Below are 9457 nucleotides of genomic sequence, written 5' to 3'. Positions count from 1 at the left end.
AGGGTTGTGCCTTTTGACTCAAGACATTAAAAATTAAGTTCATTATAGCTATAATAAAGTAGAAGTGAATTATACTTATTCTAAAATAGGTTTAGTAGAACATAAGGAAGATATTTATAGGAAACAAATAATTAAACATATATACCCTTACAAACGATGCTACTCATTACAAGAAGATGTTAGCAAAATAAGTGGAAAAGAAGCCACTAAGGGGAACATACCTAGTTGACTATTCAAATGATGTTTTGAACCTACATTCCTTAACTAATTTAGAATTAGATAAAGAGTTTGAAGAAGTCCAATAGCTAATATCAATCACAAAAAAGAAGAAGAAGAAAGACTATTTAAGATAAAGACATTAAGAAAGCCTAGAGAGGCTATTAAACTTAGTAGCAAAGAAACAAAAGCTACCCAAATGGTTGAAGAAAATAAGGAATAATCTTTTTACATAAAGAGTTGAGAAAATATTTGATCAATTGATGGGAAAAAATTAAGTTCCCTAACAATCATTACATCTCTTCTTTTTTTGACTAACGTAAAAGGAAAAAATATTAAAAGTGGCATGATACTAACAATTTTTTTATCTTTAAAAACTAGAATCAAAAGGAATTAAAAACTTGTCGTATTTATTTTATAAACAAAAAGATGAAAGTAAAGAACAACTCATTCTCCAAAGTAATAACAATAATGGTACCCCTAAGCTAAAAAGACTTATTGGTTAAAGAGAATTGTAAAAGATAATCAACCATGATAGAGGCTAGGATTATTCATGAATAATAATTCTAGGAGAAAATATATAAATAACGGCAACAAAAAAAAGGTGACAAAAGTGTAGAACATACCTCTTTATAAGGTATATAGGTGCCATATTTGTTATATTATCATTCCAAAGACCTAGATGACAAATCTAAGTATTAACTCAGCAACATGCCAAAATATTTAGGCCTAAAAGATTACTTGACAATGACTAATATAAACACTAGCACCAATATAAATCATCTTAACTTAGCAATGAAGAGTATTGTGATATTGTCATCAACTATTAGTATCTCCTAGATATGAAAAGAAGATGAAAACAACACTAACAAAGAAGTTCAATTTAGGAGAATACAATGCCTAAAAATCTTGGAAAAAAAAGATGATGAACAATCATGCACCTCATCAAAGAGAGAGGTTTTGAATGTTAAACATATCAATAAAGTGGTTAATAACAAATAACCCCGATCACTATTTATGTTGGTAACAAGAGGCACCCAAGATCGATCTATGTTAGACAAGATTTCTCCTTAATTAATACTTAAATGTATATTTTTATCAAGATTTTATATTATTATATTGCACTTAAAGTATCATTAAATTCCCTAACTTAAGCATGTTTTATAATAACGAGTCTGATAATATAAGATAGCTTTAATTTATGGTAAATGCTCATTTTAAATGCAGTTATATCTCACAATTCAAAGGATTGATTGATGTGATTAACTATTGAAAGTGAAATAACAAAGAGAGGGCTAAGCTTAGAAAAAAAATATTGGCTTAGTCCAAACTAGAACACTATTCAGTCATTGAGTCATATCTAGAGTTGTAGAACTTGGATTTGGGTATGCTCTATATGGATGAAAAGCTAAGACAAAGGCCTAAAACTTTGCGAAGTCTAAGATTCAAAAAGGCCGTTTTCAAGTTCAAATTGTAGCAACAATGGAGAAGTCGAAATTTGTCTTGCAGCATATATATTATTTAGTGTTCAGCCCATATTTCAAGTTCTAGAAGTCCAAATGATCTTATTTTTCTATTTTGAAAGCTAAGATAATTTTGCTAGAACTTTCATGAAGATAGTCTGTTTAAATTCTAATGTTAGCAATGATGTTTTGTTCAGATAAGAAGATAAGGATTGTCACCAAGTCAAGATGTGGCCACCTACTCAACAATTAGTTAACAAATCAATAGTTCTAAATTTAAGCCTATAAAAAGAGGCATTAGCTATGCATTTAGGCATTTTGGTTTTCAAATCAAGATCATGTTCTTATTTTCTCTTTATATATTTGTAATGCTTAAGTTTTACTTCTATTAATTTCTTATTTATTCTTCTCATTTCCTTTCCGTTACTTAGTTAATTTATATCTTATTTATGTTTTTATCTTGTTTATTTATATTTATCTCTTTCATTATATTTAGTTAAGTTTATTATGTCAAGGTGAAAATGTTACACTAATAGTATAAGAATAAGTAAAGTATAAACTCAACATGGACCTTAATGTTTGATACTAACATGTTTTGTATTTGTCATCTTATTCACTCTTAATACTTTTCTTGTTAAATTGTTAATCTAGATTTATGTTGTATAACCCTTTGTATAAAAAATACTTGACATTTTTATAGCCCAACCGTATGGTATAACAGACACTTGTGCTATGAAATGAACTTGATTTGTTATTAACTTAAGTTATAATCATAAATACCTGACAATATTTACAAGTATTAACATTATTTGAATAAAATAATTAATGTAATCATATTAACAATTTATAATCCGATTGAAACCTTTTTTGTATGTGATTTTCAGTTAAGTAATAAAAAGAGTTTATATTATACTTATTTGAAATACCATTAGTGGATTTTCTAATCTTGACAATTGTTTTTATCTTTTTTTAATCCTTATATTAATCTTACATCTCAAAGTCCTCTTTAACGCATCATCATCATCATTGTTGTTGTTGTTGTTATTATTTGTAATTTTATAGTTAACCTCCTTGTTGTTTGACCCCGTCTTAACGGATTATTTATTACTTCGACATTCTTATACTTGGGAGAAGATATCAATCTTTTGATCGGGTCAATATAAACGTATCAAAATCATTAAAAGCACATAAAATTTAATTTAACATTTTTTTAAGCTAAAAACAGTTAAATTTTTTTTGAAGTACTTGTTAAATTAAAAAAAAAACATATTTTAAATAACTTTAGGTGTGTTGAGAAATAAAGTAATAGATTGTTTTAGGAATTATGCTTTTTGATTTTGATTTTATTTTATTTTATTTTTGATAGGTTATATATCAGTCTTATGGATTTAATTTTTTCCTATTTCAATCCTCAACATAAGATATGTTAGAAGAGGGGTTTCGTAACTTTTTTGATTTACTTTCTATGAATTTATTTGAATCTTATGATGCAGGTCACCAGTTTAACATATTACTTGAGTTGACTCAAGTTATTTTTAACTATTTTTTAGTTGATTTATTTTTTTTAATTTCATCATTTAACATTGAGTTGGTTTGAAATTGGGCTTCGTACTTTTTTCAACTTGCTTTCTGAGAGGTTAATAGGATCTTATGACCCAAATTGTGAGTTTGACAAGTTGATCTAGATTGTCTCTATTTATTTTTTTATCCTTTTTAAATTGAATATTTTTTTAATTAGGTTTCATAATTTTTTTTTTGCTATTTATTAAGTTATTCAAATTTCATAACCTGGACCACGAGTTTCTCAAGTTGACTCGATTTGTTATTATTTTTTTTAATTTTATTTATTTATTAATTTCAACCCACGATAACTTAGTTTTCTTTTTTTATTTAATTTTTTTAATCTCATCCTTCAATATTAAGTTATTTGGGAATTGGACATTGTGATTTGTTTTTTTCTAGTTTGCTTTGTGTGGAATTACCTTAGTCTCATAGATTTTTTTTTCGATTTCAATTTTTAACATTGGATTTGTAGTAAATAAGGTTTTGTCATTTTTTTATTTTCTTTTTATGGTATCTCGATCTCATGAATTATGTCACGAGTTTGGCAGGTCAACCTAGGTTAATTCAATTTGTCATCATCTCAATACTTAAAAAATATATCATACAATATGTCATCATATCAATATTTAAAACAGATATCATCCAATATGCATTATATTTTTCAAAGTCTTAAAAAGACTATAGAGAGTGAATAAGTTTGTAACAACTTGACCCAACCTATCATTTATTGTTTGCTTTGAGCTTTACCACCTTTATGGTTTTGTTCCTGGTGACATGAGCCCTTTTGGCCTAACACCTCAAAACGCGTATGACAAGTTGGGAACCGACACTCTTAATAAGGCCAGCTACTACTTGCTCATTCGGTGATATGAGATATTATAATCCACCCCCTAAAAGGAGCCCAATGACCCGATATTATAATCCACCCCCTAAAAGGAGCCCAACGACCCTGTCGGCACAACCAGACAGCTAGTGAGGTTGACTTTAATACCATATGTAGCAACCAAGCCCAACTTGTCATATGTTGTCTGCTTTGGGCCTTACTGTCTTCACCGTTTTATTCTAGGTGACGCGAGCTCTTCTAACCTAACGCCCTAAAACCATGGCTTTGGTGAACCTTTCAAACCAGGCTGTAGGAGAGTGTTTTAGGCCATATAATGCCTTTTTTAGTCTGCAGACCTGGTTGAGAAGAAGGGAGTGATTGAATCCTAGTGGTGGATCCATATAAACCTCTTCTTCCAACTTTCAATGTAAAAAGGCATTCTTAACATCATATAGCTGCATACATAATCCAAGATTAACATATAAAAAAAATAGAACTTGAATGGTGTTCATCTTAGAAACCGCGCAAATGCTCTTGATAGTCTATCCCAAATGTATGTGTAAATCCTTTTGCAACTAGCCTGGTTTTATACCTTTTTAGGCTGCCATCAACTTTATATTTTAGGGCATAAACCCATTTACACCCTACTCTTTTCTTCTCTTTTGGTAACTCAACTATCTCTCATGTTTGATTCCTCTCTAGTGCATTCACCTCTTCTCTTATGATAGTTTTTCAATTCTCATTTCTTAGAGCCTCATGCAAGGTTTTTAGAATAGATATGGTGTTTATTTTTTAGAGAAAGGCTTTGTGTGATGGTGAGAATTTTTGAAATGACATAAAATTAGCTATAGGATATAAGGGATTGTTAGTGCATTCTCTACTTCTTTTTTCTAATAGCAATTGGCTGATCAAGGTCAGTGATTAGTATTTAAAAGTGCATTTTTATCAATGTTTTATATCATCATTTTGCATTTAAAGTATCAATAACTCTTTAACTAAAACATATTTATAATAACAAGTCTGATACCTAAGATACCTTTAATTTATGGTAAATATTCATCCTAAATGCAGGCCTATCACATAAATGAATGGATTGATTGGTGAGTTGAAGTATTAAAATTGGAAGGACAAAGAGAGGGCCAAACTTAGAAAAGAGATGCTGGTGTAGTCTAAAATGGAACACTGTTCGGTAATTGGGTCATATCTAGAGCTCTTAATCTCAGATTTAAGTCTGTTTTATACGAATGCAAAGCTAAGAAATAGGCTTAAAACTTTCATGGTAAGGCAAGACTCAATTCTACTATTTGGAAGTCCAAATCTTAACAACAACATAGAAGTCCAGATACTGTTCATTATTCAGCCCATATCTCAAGTTCTAGAAATTTAAAAGACCTCAATATTTTTTTTCCTACAAAGCCGAGACAATTTCCTAGAACTTTCATAAGGTTGGTTCAAATTTTGACGTTATCAATGATGTTTTTGGCAGATAAGAATATAAGGATTGTCACCAAGATAAGAGTTGGCCACCCACTCATCAATTAGTCATCAAATCAATAGTTTCTAATTTTGGCCTATAAAAGGAGGCATTTGCCATGTATTTAGGCATCTTGGTTTCGAGATCAAGATCATGCTCTTACTTTCTTTGTATTTTTGTAATGCTTAAGTTTTGCTTTCATTAATATCTTGTTTATGCCTTTCATTTTCTTTCCTTTACTTAATTAATTTTTATCTTATTTATGTTCTTATCTTGTTTATTTATGTTTCTATTTTTCATTATGTTTGGCTAAGTTTATTATGTGAAGGTGAAAAGGTTACACGTGTAAATTTAACATGGACTTTAATGTTTGATACTAAAATATTTTGCATTTGTTATCTTGTTCACTCTTAACACCTTGCTTGTTAAATGATTAATCTAGATTTGTATTGTATAACACTTGGTACAACAAATACTTGGCACTTTCATAGCCCAACTCTATGGTACAACCGACACATGTGCTATGAAAGAAACTTGATTTGTTGTTAACATAAGTTATAATCATGAATACCTAACAACATTTACAAGTATTAGATTTATTCAAATAAGATAGCTAATGTAATCTTGTTAACAATTTATAATCCGATTTGAACCTCCTTTGTGTGTGACTTGCAGGTGAGTAATAAAAGTTTATACTATACTTATTTGAAATACCATTAGTGGATTCTCTAACATTAACAATTATTCTAATAATTGTTTAATCCTTACATTAACTTTCTATCTCAAAGCCCCTTTTAACTTTTTCTTATTATCAATACTACTACTACTACTATGAATATTATTAGTACTACTACTATGAATATTATTAGTACTACTACTATGAATATTTTTAGTACTACTACTACTACAACTACTACTTTACTATTGTTGTTGTTGTTGTTTATAATTTATACAATTAACCTCCCTGTAGTTCGACCCCAGTCTTGCCAGGTTATTTATTACTTTGTTACTCTTGCATTTGGGAGAAGATATCAATTTTTTAGTCATATTAGTTATGAGTAGGTAGAGATGAATGAGAAAGTTCATTATCTTGCTCTGGTTCAAATTCTTAGGCTTGTAAGAGAGTCAAAGCAGGTTGTATCCTTCTTCTATATACTTAAAGAGGTTTGTCAATAATAGTTTCTCCCTGTAAAGTAATATTTGAAGACTTATAGGATGGTGAAATGGGAGATGATTGCTGCTTAAATGGGATTTGGAATGAAAAAAATGTCAAAGTCATTATTAGTCTTATCTTCTGTGTTGTTTTCCTCCCTCTGAAGAGAAGATTTGTTGAAGAAAGACTAATTTTCATTAAAAATTACATCCTTTTTACACGACCAAATGATTGATGTTTTTTTTTAAATACAAGAGCGTCAAAGTAATAAATAACCCTGCAAGACCGGGGTTGAACCACAAGGAGGTTAACTATATAAACTACAAATAAAGAAATAGATAATAACAGAAAAGGAGTTAAAAAGATTCTTGAGATGCGATATTAATGTAAGGATTAAACAAGGATAAAATAATTGTCAAGGTTAGAGGATTCATTAATGGTATTTCAAACAAGTATAGTATAAACTCTTTTTATTAATCAATTAAAAACCACACACATAGGAGTTTTCAATTGGATTATAAATTATTAACATGATGACATTAGTTATCTTATTTAAATAATGCTAATAATTATAAATGTTGTCAGCTACTTATGATGCTAACTTATCTTAACAACAAATCAAGTTTCTTTTATAGCATAGGTCTCAGTTACACTATACGGCTGAGCTATGAATGTGTCAAGTATTTATTGTACTAAGAGTTATAAAACATTAATCTAGATTACCTATTTAACAAGCAATTTATTAAAAGTGAATAAGATAACAAATACAAAACATGTTAGTATCAAATATTAAAGTCCATGATGAGTTTATATTATACTTATTCTTACACCATTAGTGTAACCTTTTTACCTTAACATAATAAACTTACTAAACATAATCAAAGAGAAACATAAATAACAAAATAAGAATATAAATAAGATACAAGTTAACTACATAAAGGAAATAAAATGAAAAGCGTAAATAAGAGATTAATATAAGCAAAACTTAAACATTACAAAAATATAAAGAAAGAGAGTAAGAATATGAACTTGATCTGAAAACCAAGATGCCTAAATGCATGAAAAATACCTCTTTTTATAGGCTAAAATTTGGAATTATTGATTTGATGACTAATTATTGAGTTCATGGCCACCTCTTGACTTGGTGACAACCCTTATCTTCTTGTTCTGGGCTAAAATATCATTGTTAATATCAGAATTTCAAGAGATAGTCCTATAAAAGTTCTGGGCATTTGTCTTAACTTTCCAACAAAAAAAGAATGAGCTTATTTGGACTTCTAGAACTCAAGATATGGGCTGAACATTGAACAATGTCTGGGCTGAAGGACAGATTCAGACTTTTTTTATGCTAAGATTTGGACTTCCACACGGCATAATTGAGTCTTCAACTCTTTATGAATGTTTTAGGCCTATGTCTTAGCTTTCTAACCATATAAACCGTACTGAAATCCAAGATCTACAGCTTCAAATATGACCTAATGACTGAGCATTATTTCATTTTGAATTGAATTAGTATCTCTTTTCTAAGCTTGGCCTTTTCTTTGTCCTTTGACTTTCAATAGTTAATCAGTATAATTAATTCTTTGAATTGTGATATATGTGATGCAACCATATTATTCGATAGTTTTACCCATATTTAATTAGTTTTTTTCCTATTTTTCATCTTTTGTATGAAAGATGCAAAAAGGAGTAAATTGGAGGTAATTGACAGATGTGACCTTTAATCGATGTTTTGTGCGTAACGTGAGCTCTAGAGGTTGAAATGAAGTGATTCTAGTGGCATTAAAAGGCTAATATCCATACCTTTCTGGATATCTAAGGCAAGAAAAGAAAATAAAGAAGAGCATGTAAATCGTGGCTTTCAAAGCCAAATCTCGTAATCTGCTAGTGTTGACCTTCATCCATTCCAACTTAAATATCTAGAGCACAGAAGTCTAATTGATGTAAACTAAATTGTTTTGGATTTCTGACTCAAAGGTGTATGAACTAAATTTTCAGCAAAAAATGATGTCATATGAGGGAATATGATTTTTTTTTAAAGATGACAACTGAATTCTACCAACAAATAGGTTTCATGAAGAAATGAGTCCAAATTATGTTCTGAAGCATCTAAACTGATATCCAAGTTTTTATTTCAGTAATTTAGCTCCTTTAAGTCAAAGCTTGAAGATTTCATGCAAGACTATTTCTCTGTTTTTAGGAAAATAGTTATTGAAGTACTTAAATATAAACTGTCTACTTAAGGGAGAACTATTTTGTAAAATAGAGACTAGGGTTTTCTAGGATATAAAAAGAATGAGAGAAGAGAAAGGGGACAGCCACCCAAGGGGAGAAAATCCCCCCCTCCTCTAAGAAACTTGAAATTATGCATTCTTCCTTCTTTTTGATTAGTTGTTCAACAAACATGCAAGGCTAAATACTTTTTTTGGTTGTAAGGACATGAAAACCTTAAGATTTCAAGAACTATGAGATTTATTTTATCTTTTCTTTTCAGTTTAAATGATGAATATGTTTGTTCTCTTATATGTGTTTTTCCTATTGCTAAGTTTACTATTGTAGACAATCTATTGCTAAGTTTGATATCAAAACCGGAGTTATGGTATGAACTTGTGAAGTAACTAAGTTTAATAATTATGGCAGATCTACATTATTAATCTTAGGGAGAACATTCAATCAAATCAAACATAGACTGCGAACAATTATATTTTCTTGATTAATCAACTTATCTAGATCTAAAGGCTGCTATTGAATTAAATTATTAGTCT

Source organism: Populus euphratica, unplaced genomic scaffold (assembly GCF_000495115.2).
Source record: "Populus euphratica unplaced genomic scaffold, PopEup_1.0 scaffold514.1, whole genome shotgun sequence".
Taxonomy (NCBI): Eukaryota; Viridiplantae; Streptophyta; class Magnoliopsida; order Malpighiales; family Salicaceae; genus Populus; species Populus euphratica.
Note: the sequence above shows the minus strand (reverse complement) of the source record.